We start from the raw sequence: 17,455 nt of genomic DNA, 5'->3' as shown, positions 1-17,455 counted from the left end.
AAGCTTCTAAGCAAACAACTGAAAATAGATGTCAAACAACTTAGCAGTACAATAATATATCAGGGGCAGGCAAACATAGCTAGCAGGGCCTGGTTAAAGGTTCCAGGTGCCCTAGGCTAATACACATGTAGCCCCCCTTGCAATGCTGATAAATACAGGTTTATGGGTGCTCACCATACTGCCCATGTGTATATAATGAAGGTTATACCATACCCTCCAACAGTACCGAATTTGCCGGTACAGTACCGTTTTTTTAACGGTCTGTACCGGCAAATTCAACCTGTACCGAATGTACCGGTTTTTAAGAATTGACAGCCGGGAAGAGAGCGCTGTCTGTGCGCGCTGTCCGGCTGCATGTAGTCCGTACCGGCATCCAATTAGTTACATTATAGTAAGCAGCAGCCTGATGACCGTGCCGAGTCTGGACGGCCGCGAGCCAATAGGAGCTCACGGTCCGGAAGCCAATCAGAAGCGGCTGCTGGATCACAAGCTCCTATTGGCTTGTGACCTTCCAGCGGCAGGAGCAGTGGCGACCTCTCCCCCAGCAGCCGCGCGCACCTCCTCGCTGAAAGGTATGCACTGCAGTGTGGCTGGTGGCTGCAGCTCCCCTACACTTTTTTTTTTCAAACCCGGACTGGCTAAACTGCCGTCAATCACTTCTGCAAGGTCGCTGATTGCCCGTGCCGCCGCGTCCATGGTTTAGGCAGCACTTGCAGTCCCTCCCCGCAGGCGGCTGTGTGTGTGAGAGCAGCAGCAGCCGGAGAGTCTCCCTTGAAACTGTACTGCAGCATCGAGTAGGGACTGCACCCTGATTAGAGAGGATAATTCTAAATCAGCAAAACTGTTCATCAAAAGGATAAGAAAGGGGGTGTGGCCACGCCCATTCACCCGTGACCACGCCTTATTTCTGAAGTTGTACCGATTTCTGCATTTGAAATGTTGGAGGGTATGTTATACAACTGGCATGTCGGATCTAACGCTTGTGGCATGTGAAGGAGACTTTGGCTTTAGGCTGCCTAGCTGGCATTATAGCACAATATACATAAAGTAATGGTTCCATCAGTAAGCTACATTGGCACAGCCATCTGGCAGCCACCTTAATACTCCCCTCACAGTACAGTATATCGGGATGGCTCACAGCTAACAAGCATGGAATGAATTAGGCCTTCATTTTATTCCTCGGCTATCACCTGCAAGGCCCCCCACCCCTGTCCTAGCGCCCTAGGCTGCAACCTAATCAGCCTATTGGTTAATCAGGCCCTGCTAGTTAGACTCAGTGTGTGAGTCCCAGATATATAATATACACTATTATTTGTGACCTGTTATTTGCTGGAGTATGAAGTATGGAAAGAACATGGGTACATTCTGTCCCACTCCTCCACCTCCACCCTGACACAGACACCAGCATAGACTACTTCTCCAGGCCCTGCAGCAAGGGCCAGATTAACAATGGAGTGGATGGAACTATAGCGCCAGCCTCCACTTATACACACATATATATATATATATAGGCTCATAGTGTTGACAACATGATATATTTACCTTTATTTTCATTTTCCTCTCCGGGAGAAGGGTGGAGACCCGCAAGCCACTTTGGAGGGCAGACCAGGCTGTTACGTCATTAGGCCCTGTATTAATATAGGAAAAATTTGCAGGTCTGTGGTCAGGGGGTGGCGACTAATGATGGGATTTATTTCATAATTTAGCCCCACCTCCTGTTCACTGTGCGGTTAAAGTGATTTTCTCCCAATTCTGAATACTACATTAAAAGTCGTGAGTGTAGGCAAGTAAGCAACATGATTATGACCAGACACCCATTTAGGGTAACACTGGTGCTGATAGTGTAGGGCAGGGGTGGGGAACCTCAGGCCCGGGGGCCGTATGCGGCCCCCGTAGCCGGTCTGAGTGGCCCTTCCACCTGCCCGGTGGCTTTGCCGGGAGTCAAGTACAGGGGAATTCTCGCAAGCGGTTGGTAGTTCTCGCGAGATTACTCTTAATCAACAGCAGCCGGAGACTGTCAGTCCTATTCAGCGGCAGCCGCCGGAGCGTGGGACGGCTGCAGCAGGACAATTTGTAAGAGAAATTTTTACTTATGGCCCCCGAAGGATTTTTTCCCCCATACAAACGGCCCTTGGCACAAAAAAGGTACCCCACCCCTGGTGTAGGGGAAGAACATGCCCACACTGCAGGGTTACATGCACATAGCACTGGTCACACAATCTCTAGTTCTTTCAATCTTTCTCTAAACATAGTAACAAAAAAAAAAAAGAACTGTGCATCTGGACAAACCATGTCACAATGCAAGGGGTGCAAATACATTCATTTAATTTGCTTGCAGGGTAAATGCTGGTTGCATTTGCATGTAGCCCATGAATGGTGGGAAGCTTTATTTTAACACTGCAATTTAGATGACAGTTTGGACATGTCCCTCACGCCGCTAAATCTCTATGCGCACGTTACTTCTCCCCCTCCTGCAGTGCATCATGGTGTGGCTAATCTGTACAGGTACACCTGACTTTTTGTTTTCCTTAATTCACAAATTTGAATCAGCCCTATAGTAAATGGATCATTCTGCTCTTTCAGACAAAAACAGTTTCAAGCATTTGATATGTAAAAATGAAATGTCACAGTGACAAATGCTGGCAGCCGGGGCCGATTCTGGGGGAAAGCGAGACAATTGTCAGCCCCTGACTGCTGCTATATGATGTGCTGTTACCCCACAACATCTATTTACATTATGCTGTCCACTGCCGAAGACCTACTGGTCTGCCCGTCTGCCTGTCACACTGGGAACAGCATTGGCAAGAAGCAGCCCTGATGGCAGCTTTGAATAACCTGACAACCACGAAATTTGTATTATATTGTTGGTAAAAAAAAAAAAAAAAAGTTGATAGTATTGGAGGGGACATTATTTGGTAGTCTTACCGAACTGGCCAACATGGTGGAGATCCCAAACCTGGGATGTGAAAATATTTGCCAACAGCTGGCAAATAGTCTAAATCCATTACCTCTCTTCCTGATCCATCCTGGCCAGGTTGGCTTAATCCTTGCCATTCAACATTTCCAATGGAACCAGGCAAGGATGCCCCCCCCCCCCCCCCCCCCTCTTCCCTTATCTTTACACTAATAATAGAACCCCTGGCTGCCAAGAGAAACTCTGTTAGCCAAGATTCACACCAACATGGATATCCATGGGGTCTTTCTTGGTGCTCACGCCCATAAGGTCGCCTTCTATACGGTTGATGTCCTTTTGGTCATCACAGTTCATAGTTGCCTACCCTCCTGCATTCTGCAGGAGACTCCCTGAAATAGCAGCAATCTCCCTCTCTCCCTCATTAGCCTAGCAATCTCCCTCATGATAAATAGCCCATTTTTTGGGGAAAAGGAATGAGAGAGTATAGTAGCTCTTACTAACTGCTTTGGGGCTCATCTACATTTGGATACAAGTCATAATAAAAGATTCCTCTCAGATGTAGCCACGCTTCTAGGTGCCACATTCACAATCTCTTTTCACAATCTCTCCATATATGGAACTAGACATGCCCTTTGGGAGGAGCATGACACACCCCCTCAATGGGGCGCTGTGCAAAATTCTACTACCAACTATAATCTCCCTGAAACTAGTTTTCAAAAGTAGACAAGTATGTCACAGTCCCAGCAAGTACTCTCCTCTCACTCATTGCTCACACTACAAAATAATTTGGTACAAAATTAAAAGACCAACAAGAACTAAATCTTGATGGACAGAATCCGGAGTATTTTTTTCTTTACCCCTATCGTTAACCTAACCCTCCTGCAGCCTAATCCTGTCCTCCCCCTCCTGCAGCCGAACCCTAGCATCCCCAACCACTGCAGCCTAATGTAGACGTGGTGCGACTCAGGGTCACTTTCTATTCAATTTGGACTATATAGTCCAATATTTCTGCCCGTTAGAAAGGAGGGCCATGCTGCTCAATACAGCATGGCCCACACTCCATATTCTCCATTGCCTTCCCTCCCTCCCTGCCAATCGATGCCCGGTGCGGTGGCTATCGATATGGAATCAATATCAATGGCCGCCAGGTTGGCTTATGTATACACACCATTACCCTAACCTCCCCCACCCCTGCAGCCTAACCCTCCCCCTAGTTCTTAGACCCACTGCTTACAGAAGGTATGTTTCAGGATTCTGTACGTCAGGTTAACACTGTTGGTCTTCTGACTTTTGAATGCATCCCTATGATTCAGCTTATCTAGTATTTTTTATAGGATGAGTTGGACTGTACCCCTTCCTCAGGGCCGGATTAAGGTCTGTGGGGCTCTGGCCAACAAACTTGTTGGGGCCCCTATCAATAAAAGTGATATAAGTGACACACTGTGCCAACTAAAGCCCCTTAGACACACTGCGCCAGGATTATGCACACCGAAATGCCCATTACATATTATGCCACACACCTTATTGCCCATTACATATTATTCCACACACTGTAATGCCCATTACACATTATGCCACACAATGTAATGTCCATTACACATTATGGCACACACAGTAATGCCTATTATACATTATGCCACACACCGTAATGCACATTACATATATTTTACCACACACACTGTAATGCCTATTACATATGACACCACACAGCATAATTACTTATGATACCACACACCGTAATGCCTATTACATATTATGACACATAAGTGCTGCTTACCTACATGCCTGATGCCAGGGGGTTCCATGCTCATTGCCATGGGTTACATGCTCATTGGCAGGGGGTTACATGCTCATTACTAGGTGGTTACATGCTCATTGACAGGGGTTACTTGCTTGTTGCCAGCGGGATACATGCAGGGGGTTTCATGCTTTTGCCACAGAGGGTTACATGCTTGTTGCCAGGGGAGTAACATGTTCATTGCCAGGGGGCGTTACATGCCCGTTGCCAGGGGAAGTAACATGCTCATTGCCAGGGGGAGTAACATGCTCTTTTCCATGCTCGCTATCGCTATGGCCATTACACACAGAGAGATGTAGAGTCATTTTCTAAACGATCAAGTGAGATCACTTAGAAAATGCGGTACTTGTGTACTAGCACGGCGCCCACGATATTTGGACACACAACATATAATCGCATCACATCGCATGCCATACACCCGATGCACTGCGATGCGATTTAAAATTGTATAAGCCCCCTATACGATGTTTAATTGTAGAAGCACCCTAATGGGGGCTTACAATGTTAAATGCACCCCCACGCCACCCCCACTATGAATGTGAACCTGAAGCGTGGCGAGCGGCGGCGGTACGCGTCCTCCGACCTTTTCATACCCCCACTATCCACGTCGGCGTGGAGTTGATTTTATATAGTGTGGCGACACAGCGAGCCACAGAGCCCGAAGCGTGGCGAGCGCAGCGAGCCCCGCATGGGGCAGCGTATTACTTTACATGTATTCCGCGTCGCCTCGCTACACTCGCCACGCTTTGGGCTCGTTGGCTCGCTGCACTCGCCACACTATATAAAATCAACTCCACGCTGACGTGGATAGTGGGGGTATGAAAAGGTCATAGGACGCGTACCGCTGCCCCTCGCGGGCTCGCTGCGCTTCGGGTTCACGTTCATAGTGGTGGTGGCGTGGGGGTGGATTTAACATTGTAAGCCCCCATTACGATGCTTATACAATTTAAAATTGCATCGCATTGTATGGCATTTATTGCCATATACAATGGTATACAATTTTAAATTGTATACCATCGGGTGCCAATCACATCACATAGCATACCATTGCGTGCCTTATGGTCTGCAATGTGATGGGCGCCGTGATAGTACACAAGTACCAAAAATGCACCTAAACGCTACACCTGTAGGCCCCATTTCTCTCTCTCTCTGCATGCTACATTTGCTCTACCTGTAGTGCAACATGGTTTGTCCATTAGAGGAAAAAAATTGGGTACTGGTTTCCTAGCACGGCGCCCATCACATACCATGGCATAACGTATGCGATGGTATGCGATGCGATGCTATCTTCGGGTAAATGACCCGGAATGTACAATTAAATATTGCATAGCATCGCATGCCAGCAAATGGCATGCGATGCGATGCAATGCGATTTTTAATTGTACAACCACTCTGATGGGTGCTTACAGTGTTAAATGCACCCCCATTGTCAACGCCACCCCCACTATCAACGCCAACCCGAAGCATGGCGAGCGCAACGAGGCCGCGAGGGGCGGCGGTACGCGTCCTCCGACCTTTTCATACCCCCACTATCCACGTCGGCGTGGAGTTGATTTTAGATAGTGTGGCAAGTGCCGCGAGCCACCGAGCCCGAAGTGTGGCGAGCGCAGCAAGCCCTGCGAGGGGACGTGGAATACATGTTAAGTAGTCCACGTCCCCTCGCGGGGCTCGCTGTGCTCGCCACGCTACGGGCTCGGTGGCTCGCCACGCTTCGGGTTGGCGTTGATAGTGGGGGTGGCGTTGACAATGGGGGTGCATTTAACATTGTAACTGTAAGCACCCATCAGGGTGCTTGTACAATTAAAAATCGCATCGCATGCATCGCATGCCGCTATATTGCATGCGATGTGATGCGATGCAATGCACTGCGATGGAAATCGGGGGCGCCGTGCTAGGAAACAAGTACCCAAAAATTGCTTTGTATTCCAGTCTGTATTAGGCACACAGAACAGGTTCCTCTTCTGCAATTCATACACAATTTTGGCTGAGTGCTATATGAGATCATAAGCCACTAGAGGGCAGCAAACACCACAAACTTTTCATGAGATAGTTTATTAAATTGCCTGTTTATGTGCCACCTTTTGGACTCTGGTAAAGGCATAAACACTACACAATAGGGGTAATTCAGACAAGATAGCATGGCCAGGAAGTTGCATGGCAGCCGTTTATTGATCAACTGTACATGTGTAGGTGCCGCAATGTGCGTGCGCAATGTTACATTTGCCCCACCTGCAGTGCACATGCTTTTGCCCATTTGGAAAACAAATTTGCCTGTGATCAGGTCTGAATTAGGCCCAATACCAGCAGCTATGTTTTAAGGAAACAATAAAAAAAAATGTCATTACTAGTAACTAGTAAAGGACTTATTGCTCAACTTCACAATCCTTTTTATGAAGTGTAAAAAATGACTCCATAAGGGTCTGAGGTTGCATTGCATGCTCACCTAGATTCAGAGGGGACCTATTGTATACAGACCCAATACATCGACTTATGAAAGCGGCCATCACTGTCGCATGTGCACAATCCCTATCCTTGGCCTTTGGGTCCATTTGAAATCAGCCAAATCTCTGCAGATGCTCATTTCGGAATAGCCCATAATGCCTTAAGTCTGGGGTGGGCAATTAGTGGCCCTCCAGCTGTTGATGAACTACACATCCCAGCATGCCTTGCATCAGTTTCAGCATGGCCAAATAGCAACTCTAAGGCAAGGAATGCTGGGATGTGTACTTCATCAACAGCTGGTGGGATGCTTATTGCCCTCCCCTGCCTTAAGTTTGTAAAAGGGGAACACATTCACACACACATATGCACACATTCTGTGCGCGCGCACACGCATGCACACACACACGTATACAGAATGAAATGCCTTATGTAGCCAAAAAGACGCATGTAGCAACAAAGCCTCGGTTTTGCCCAGAAGACAGAGGAATGTATATATATTTCTCCTTCTTATCTGTGAACACTATCATTCACTTTAAGACATGAGAAACTTGCATTTGTTTGTCTGTGGGGCCGTAACTCTGTGATTGACGAGAGATTGTAGGATGGGAGCCTGTTTTGGAAAAAAGGAGGAGGCTGTGTGTGGTAATATGGGACGGTATGGGTTTGTTATATCATGTCTACATTAAGAAAATGTCAGCACTGTGATGTCGGCATGGCCTACATGTTCACATGTTCAGTATGTTGCCATTTAACATGTCGACACTAACATTATTTGGAAATCGCCATTATATGCAACGGAATTTGCTGCGCTATGTAGAAAAAAATGTAAATAAATAAATAATGAATGTGTCCGGGTGTCGACAAAGGTAATTAAAATAAACTATAACCAGTGGCGGCTCCAGAGGTTGGGCTGCAACACAGTTCAAAAATTCAAAAAGGGGAGAAACACTAACTGCCATACCAAATTGACTCAATGGCAGTTGGTATTTGAATTTAGAACAGGGTTGCCGACTTTTTCTGTCTCCCGGAGAGGAGATTTCCAGCTGCAGTTCGGGGGGCGGGGCTTGAGCTTTACATTATTAAGCCCCGCCCCCATGATGGTAAGAAACCCCAATTCATGGATCTCCGTAGAGGGGAGCTGGGCAAAAATGACGCGATTGTGGACATTTTAGCTCCGCCCCCTCCTCTGAGACCCGCAAATTGACGCTTTTAAATCCAAATGTATGGGGTAAGACGCCGCAATCGGGGGGTGGTGTGGGGTCCCCCGGAATCCAGGAGGTTTGGCCACCTTTCCGGGGGGCCGGGAGGAAGACCCGATTTTCGGGATCCTCCCGGCCATTCCGGGAGGGTCGGCAACCCTGATTTAGAACAGTGGTTGCAGCCCCACCTTAGCTGCCACCACTGACTATAAAGGTGTGTACACACGGCAGATACTGCCGTGAGATGCGAGTCCCGATGCGATCAGATCGCATTGGGACTCGCATCTCACGGCATGCTAGAGGGGCACAATTTAGACTATATAGTGCAGATCTGCACTATATAGGGCAGTGTTCAATGAGTATTCAATTTGTGCTATTTTCGCGTTGGAAGGTGATTTTTTGGGTCAGAAAGCAAATCACCCTATTCAACATGCACTTCTCGCTGTCTTTCTAAGTGATTTTTGCTGTGTGTCGTCGTGTAGCAATTCGCCATCTTTTCATGGTGAAGTGGAAAGTGAACTTTTAAAATAAAGATGTTGTTGTTTTACATTTGGTGTCAAAAAATCAGGAATTTTATTCTGTGAAGGGGCATGCTATTTTTATTCATGTGCTTATAGCACATGAATATATATTTAATTAATAAAAAAATTTTTTTTACACAGAGCAGCCAGCAGGGGGCCGGGAGCTGAGAGCCGCTCATTAGATATTCATATATTCACTGCTCCCGATCATTACATATACACGATCGGGTGCAGTGAATACCTGGTCCCCTGCTGGCTCTCCTGGGGTCAGCCTGTGTTGCCTGGCTCCCGGGGAGCCCACCTCCCCCCCACATACGTTCTGGGGCAGACAGGAAGACTTCCATCTCCCTGCCTGCCACCGTCCTCAGGCTCCCTGCGGCGTCCGCCGCAGGGGTTCACACTCGCCGTCAGGGGCAGCGAGCCCCAGCGACGTTGAATAGGGGGACAGCGAGGCTCCGGAACACGGAGACTGTGCAGCGAATCCTAAACAGGATTCGCTGCACGCCGTGAATATTTTCATTGAATACTGCCCATAGTCTTGCCTGCACTCTCTATCTGGCTGCCGATATGCGTTCACACGGGAGCGCGCATCGGCAGCGCATCGGGCTCGCAAGCCCTAAAAAAGCCTGGGATTTGCATGCAATTTGGCTTCCGATGTTCCCTGTATCGGGAACATCGGAAGCCAAATCTTACCGTCTGTACACACTATTACTCTAACCCTAATTGTAGCCTAACCTTGACTTTTTACCTCAAAATCATGGCTGTTGGCAGCCACACTGTCGACATTATGTCAGAGTCAACTTTCAAAATATCGACTTCTTGTTGAATATTAACTTCCTGAATGGCTACATAATGAAAGAATATGCGAAGGACTTGTGTGTGCTATTTTGTGAGTTTCTGTTATTGTGTGATGATGGGCCTGATTCAGACCTGATCGCTGATCTGAAAAGTTGGAGTGGGCTGCGAGTAGTTAGCCTCCGCTGCCCAGACTGGGGGGGAAAAAAAAAACGCCCTCTGCAAATTAATTGCAAAATTATCGCAGACTGCTATCCCCTTGCAAATCCATGCGCAATTCACGAATCACTGAATGAGTTTTCCTGTCTGTGCAATTTTGAGTAAGCCTGGGGATGTGTGTGTGAGGCTGTAGGGCTGTCTGGAATGGGGATGTGTGTGAGACTGTAGGACTCTCTGGAATGGGGATATGTGTGAGGCAGTAGAGCTGTCTGGAATGGGGTTGTGTGTGAGGCAGTAGGACTGTCTGGAATGGGGATGTGTGTGAGGCAGTAGGGCTGTTTGGAATGGGGATGTGTGTGAGGCAGTAGGGCTGTCTGGAATGGGGATGTGTGTGAGGCAGTGGGGCTGTCTGGAATGGGGATGTGCATGATACTGTAGGGCTGTCTGGAATGGGGATATGTGTGAGGCAGTAGGGCTGTCTGGAATGGGGATGTGTGTGAGGCAGTAGGGCTGTCTGGAATGGGGATGTGTGTGAGGCAGTAGGGCTGTTTGGAATGGGGATGTGTGTGAGGCAGTAGGGCTGTCTGGAATGGGGATATGTGTGAGGCAGTAGGGCTGTCTGGAATGGGGATGTGTGTGAGGCAGTAGGGCTGTTTGGAATGGGGATGTGTGTGATGCAGTAGGGCTGTCTGGAATGGGGATGTGCATGATACAGTACTGTAGGGCTGTCTGGAATGGGGATGTGTGTGAGGCAGTAGGGCTGTCTGGAATGGGATTGATTGTGAGGCATTGGGGCTGTCTGGAATGGGGATGTGTGTGTGGCAGTAGAGCTGTCTGGAATGGGGTTGTGTGTGAGGCAGTAGGACTGTCTGGAATGGGGTTGTGTGTAAGACTGTTGGGCTGTCTTGAATGGGAAATGTGTGTGAGGCTGTACGGCTGTCTGGAATGGGGATGTGTGTGAGACTGTAGGGCTGTCTGGAATGGGGATGTGAGTGATACTGTAGGGCTGTCTGGAATGGGGATATGTGTGAGGCAGTAGGGCTGTTTGGAATGGGGATGTGTGTGAGGCAGTAGGGCTGTCTGGAATGGGTATATGTGTGAGGCAGTAGGGCTGTCTGGAATGGGGATGTGTGTGAGGCAGTAGGGCTGTTTGGAATGGGGATGTGTGTGAGGCAGTAGGGCTGTCTGGAATGGGGATGTGCATGATACTGTAGGGCTGTCTGGAATGGGGATATGTGTGAGGCAGTAGGGCTGTCTGGAATGGGGATGTGTGTGAGGCAGTAGGGCTGTCTGGAATGGGATTGATTGTGAGGCATTGGGGCTGTCTGGAAGGGGGATGTGTGTGAGGTAGTAGGGCTGTCTGGAATGGGGTTGTGTGTAAGACTGTTGGGCTGTCTTGAATGGGAAATGTGTGTGAGGCAGTAGGGCTGTCTGGAATGGGGATGTGTGTGAGACTGTAGGACTCTCTGGAATGGGGATGTGTGTGAGGCAGTAGGACTGTCTGGAATGGGGTTGTGTGTAAGACTGTTGGGCTGTCTTGAATGGGAAATGTGTGTGAGGCTGTACGGCTGTCTGGAATGAGGATGTGTGTGAGACTGTAGGGCTCTCTGGAATGGGGATGTGTGTGAGGCTGTAGGGCTGTCTGGAATGGGGATGTGTGTGAGGCAGTAGGGCTGTCTGGAATGGGGATGTGAGTGATACTGTAGGGCTGTCTGGAATGGGGATATGTGTGAGGCAGTAGGGCTGTCTGGAATGGGATTGATTGTGAGGCATTGGGGCTGTCTGGAATGGGGATGTGTGTGTGGCAGTAGAGCTGTCTGGAATGGGGTTGTGTGTAAGACTGTTGGGCTGTCTTGAATGGAAAATGTGTGTGAGGCTGTACGGCTGTCTGGAATGGGGATGTGTGTGAGACTGTAGGACTCTCTGGAATGGGGATGTGTGTGAGGCAGTAGGACTGTCTGGAATGGGGTTGTGTGTAAGACTGTTGGGCTGTCTTGAATGGGAAATGTGTGTGAGGCTGTACGGCTGTCTGGAATGGGGATATGTGTGAGGCAGTAGGGCTGTCTGGAATGGGGATGTGTGTGAGGCAGTAGGGCTGTCTGGAATGGGATTGATTGTGAGGCATTGGGGCTGTCTGGAAGGGGGATGTGTGTGAGGTAGTAGGGCTGTCTGGAATGGGGTTGTGTGTAAGACTGTTGGGCTGTCTTGAATGGGAAATGTGTGTGAGGCTGTACGGCTGTCTGGAATGGGGATGTGTGTGAGACTGTAGGACTCTCTGGAATGGGGATGTGTGTGAGGCAGTAGGACTGTCTAGAATGGGGTTGTGTGTAAGACTGTTGGGCTGTCTTGAATGGGAAATGTGTGTGAGGCTGTACGGCTGTCTGGAATGGGGATGTGTGTGAGACTGTAGGACTCTCTGGAATGGGGATGTGTGTGAGGCTGTAGGGCTGTCTGGAATGGGGATGTGTGTGAGGCAGTAGGGCTGTCTGGAATGGGGATGTGAGTGATACTGTAGGGCTGTCTGGAATGGGGATATGTGTGAGGCAGTAGGGCTGTCTGGAATGGGATTGATTGTGAGGCATTGGGGCTGTCTGGAATGGGGATGTGTGTGTGGCAGTAGAGCTGTCTGGAATGGGGTTGTGTGTGAGGCAGTAGGACTGTCTGGAATGGGGTTGTGTGTAAGACTGTTGGGCTGTCTTGAATGGGGATGTGTGTGAGGCAGTAGGGCTGTCTGGAATGGGGATGTGTGTGAGGCAGTAGGGCTGTCTGGAATGGGGATGTGAGTGATACTGTAGGGCTGTCTGGAATGGGGATATGTGTGAGGCAGTAGGGCTGTCTGGAATGGGGATGTGTGTGAGGCAGTAGGGCTGTCTGGAATGGGGATGTGTGTGAGGCAGTAGGGCTGTCTGGAATGGGGATATGTGTGAGGCAGTAGGGCTGTCTGGAATGGGGATGTGTGTGAGGCAGTAGGGCTGTTTGGAATGGGGATGTGTGTGAGGCAGTAGGGCTGTCTGGAATGGGGATATGTGTGAGGCAGTAGGGCTGTCTGGAATGGGGATGTGTGTGAGGCAGTAGGGCTGTTTGGAATGGGGATGTGTGTGAGGCAGTAGGGCTGTCTGGAATGGGGATGTGCATGATACTGTAGGGCTGTCTGGAATGGGGATATGTGTGAGGCAGTAGGGCTGTCTGGAATGGGGATGTGTGTGAGGCAGTAGGGCTGTCTGGAATGGGATTGATTGTGAGGCATTGGGGCTGTCTGGAATGGGGATGTGTGTGAGGTAGTAGGGCTGTCTGGAATGGGGTTGTGTGTGAGGCAGTAGGACTGTCTGGAATGGGGTTGTGTGTAAGACTGTTGGGCTGTCTTGAATGGGAAATGTGTGTGAGGCTGTACGGCTGTCTGGAATGGGGATGTGTGTGAGGCTGTAGGGCTGTCTGGAATGGGTATGTGTGTGAGGCAGTAGGGCTGTCTGGAATGGGGATGTGAGTGATACTGTAGGGCTGTCTGGAATGGGGATATGTGTGAGGCAGTAGGGCTGTCTGGAATGGGATTGATTGTGAGGCATTGGGGCTGTCTGGAATGGGGATGTGTGTGTGGCAGTAGAGCTGTCTGGAATGGGGTTGTGTGTGAGGCAGTAGGACTGTCTGGAATGGGGTTGTGTGTAAGACTGTTGGGCTGTCTGGAATGGGAAATGTGTGTGAGGCTGTACGGCTGTCTGGAATGGGGATGTGTGTGAGACTGTAGGACTCTCTGGAATTGGGATGTGTGTGAGGCTGTAGGGCTGTCTGGAATGGGGATGTGTGTGAGGCAGTAGGGCTGTCTGGAATGGGGATGTGAGTGATACTGTAGGGCTGTCTGGAATGGGGATATGTGTGAGGCAGTAGGGCTGTCTGGAATGGGGATGTGTGTGAGGCAGTAGGGCTGTCTGGAATGGGGATGTGTGTGAGGCAGTAGAGCTGTCTGGAATGGGGATGTGTATGAGGCAGTGGGGCTGTCTGGAATGGGGATGTGCGTGATACTGTAGGGCTGTCTGGAATGGGGATATGTGTGAGGCAGTAGGGCTGTCTGGAATGGGGATGTGTATGAGGCATTAGGGCTGTCTGGAATGGGATTGATTGTGAGGCATTGGGGCTGTCTGGAATGGGGATGTGTGTGAGGTAGTAGGGCTGTCTGGAATGGGGATGTGTGTGAGGTTGTAGGGCTGTCTAGAATGGGGATGTGTGTGAGGCTGTAGGGCTGTCTGGAATGGGGTTGATTGTGAGGCAGTGGGGCTGTCTAGAATGGGGTTGTTTTTTGAGGCAGTAGGGCTGTCTGGAATGGGGATGTGTGTGAGGTTGTAGGGCTGTCTACAATGGGGTTATTTGTGAGGCAGTAGGGCTGTCTGGAATGGGGTTGTGTGTGAGGCAGTAGGGCTGTCTGGAATGGGGATGTGTGTGAGGCAGTAGGGCTGTCTGGAATGGGGTTGTGTGTGTGTGAGGCTGTAGGGCTGTCTGGAATGGGGATGTCTGTGAGACTGTAGGGCTGTCTGGAATGGGGTTGTTTGTGAGACTGTAGGGCTGTCTGGAATAGGGTTGTTTGTGAGGCAGTAGGGCTGTCTGGAATGGGGATGTGTGTGAAGCAGTAGGGCTGTCTGGAATGGGGTTGTGTGTGAGGCAGTAGGGCTGTCTGGAATGGGGTTATGTGTGAGGCAGTAGGGCTGTCTGTAATGGGGTTGTGTGTGTGAGGCTGTAGGGCTGTCTGGAATGGGGATGTGTGTGAGACTGTAGGGCTGTCTGGAATGGGGTTGAGTGTGAGGCTGTAGGACTGTCTGGAATGGGGTTGTGTGGGAGGCTGTAGCATACCTCCCAACATAACCCTCTAAAGGAGAGACACAATGCTCTGCTCCTGGACTTCCCTCTTGATTTATGATTGCCATCAGCATGTTGAACAGGTAAATTGATACCAGGTGATGGCAATCATACATTAAGAGAGAAGTCCAGGAACAAAGCATTCTGTCCCCCCTGGAGAGGGTCATGTTGGGAGGTATGCTGTAGGGCTGTCTGGAATGGGGTTGTGTGTGAGACTTTGGTTGTCTGCAAGACAGGGCAAGAGAAGTGGCACTGTGTACCAATACAAACACAACTGAAGGTATCATATAGGGCAAGAGAAGTGGCACTGTGTACCAAACATTTTAATACCCCTTTCACATTGCACCTAATTACCAGGTTCATGACAATTTCTTGCCAGTTCGACCGGGACCTGGTGCGATGTGAAAGGGGTTACCGGGTCCGCAAACCGGTAGCAACACGGCAATACGAACCGGTAAAAAAGAAGGATTCTTACCGGTTCCTTGCCGTGTTGCTTTGCAGTGTGAACAGGTTATCCGGGTCCAGTGACCTGTTTCCTATTCACACCAATGCAGGAGGCAGTGCTTGGAGCAGCGCCAGCTCAAATTGCTGCCTCCCCCCTTGCCCCAGATGAAGCTCCGCCGCTCTGCCGCTCCCCCGGATGACGTCAGAGAACCGTCAATATTGCCGGTTTGCTGAAGTAATCTGAACAGAACAAAATGCAGGGTCGCACCGGGACTGAATCGTTTCAAAGTCCCGGTGTGACCCTGCATTTTGCAGTCTGAAAGGGGTAGAAGAAATACAAAGAGCATAGATGACAAGAGATGTAGCACTGCACACCAATACAAACAGAATTACAAGTAACATACAAGAGAAGTGGCACTGTATGCCAATGCAAACACAATTACAAGCAGCATGCCCTACAAGTGAAGTAGTGCTAACAAAAACACAGAGCCTGATTCACACCTGTTAGCAAGGCTGCAATTTTTGCAGTTGGACAAAACCATGCGGCACTGCAGGTGGGCAGATGTAACATGTTTAGAGTTAGATTTGGGTGAATCATTTTGTGTCTGTGCAGGGTAAATAATGGCTGCTTTATTCTTACACTGCAATTTATATTTCAGTTTGAACACACTCCACCAAAATCTAACTCTCTCTGCACATGTTACATCTGCCCCTCCTGCAGTGCATCATGGTTTTGACCACCTGCAGTCTTGCTAACAGGTCTGAATCAGGCCCACAGTCACAAGAAGAATACAGACCAAATAAATGTATGTAGAGAGAGATTGAGGGCGAGATGTTCTAAGCCTAAAAACTGATAAAATGGAGGGTGAGAAACCACCAACCAATCAGCTCCTACCAAGCTGATTAGCTGTTGGTTTATCTCTCTCCTTGTTATCACTTTTTAAATTTAGTACATATGGCCCTCAGTCTGGAAAATACTACCCAAAAACCAGCAATAACCAGCAGAAGGCAGTTGTGTGAGTGCCTTGGTTAGACGCAAGAGGAAGTTGAAACTGAGAGGTTGGAATCCTCAGCTGGAGAAGGCGGGAGAGCTATGGATCAGTAGCCAGAGAAGGTAGTTGCCCAAAAGGTAGGGTTTAAAGCATGGAAACAGGGAGGTACAGGGTTTACAAGGGGCAACAGGCCTGGATGTTAATCAATAAGCATGATGTGCTTACAACCATAGGTGCTGATTTATGTTTTTGCTGGTGGGTGCTCAAGCCAAAAATATAGAGGAGTGGCTTCATGGGGAAGGGGTGTGGCCACAAAATAATACCAATTTATATTATGGAGCATAGTTGTCTCCAATATTCAAATTATGGCAACAGACTTCCACATACATAAATGCCCCCACAGTGCAGGTACATAAATTTCCCCCTACGGGCGCTCTTCACACCGTCGTAGGGAGCTACGCCCCATTAAAATGAGAGCACACTGTGATGCTAATGACACATTATGTCGAACACCTTGATGCCCATTACACCCCATACTGTGATGGCAATTACCCAATGCTGCCCACACCATAATGCCCATTACGCCCCATACCATGATGCCCATTACACCGCACAATGTGATGTCCACAGTGCCAGATATGCCCCGACAGTGTGAGATATTCCGTCACACATATGGCCCCACACTGGCAGATATGCCCCCACAGTGCCAGATATTCCGCCACAGTGCCAGATATTCCGCCACAGTGCCAAATACACATATGCCTCCACAGTGCCAGATATGCCCCCACAGTGCCAGAGACACATATGCCCCCACAGTGCCAGAGACACATATGCCCCCAAAGTGCCAGAGACACATATGCCCCCACAGTGCCAGACACATATGCCCCCACAGTGCCAGATACACATATGCCTCCACAGTGCCAGATATGCCCCCACAGTGGCAGACACATATTCCCCCACAGTGCCAGATATTCCCCCACAGTGCCAGAGACACATATGCCCCCACAGTGCCAGACACATATGCCCCCACAGTGCCAGATATGCCCCCACAGTGGCAGATATTGCTGGGGGGAGGGGGGGAGATATGCCCCCACAGTGCTAGATATTGCTGGGGGGAGCGTGGAGGCAGAGCCGCCGAGAGGCAGGGGGGGCGGGTACATTTTACCTGGGCCCGGGCCTGCCAGGGGGGCCCGGGTCCAGAGACACACTTTAAAAAAATAAATTGTTGGGGCTGCGGGAGGACTAGTGTCCGCCCACCCGACCACCCGCCCATGTGTCCGGCCACCCGCTTGTCATCTGCGGCTGCCCCTGCCTTTCCCTTCCCCTGCATATAGTGCAGTGTCACA

Source organism: Crinia signifera, chromosome 3 (assembly GCF_055691185.1).
Source record: "Crinia signifera chromosome 3, ASM5569118v1, whole genome shotgun sequence".
NCBI lineage: Eukaryota > Metazoa > Chordata > Amphibia > Anura > Myobatrachidae > Crinia > Crinia signifera.
This window is presented reverse-complemented; position numbering follows the sequence as displayed.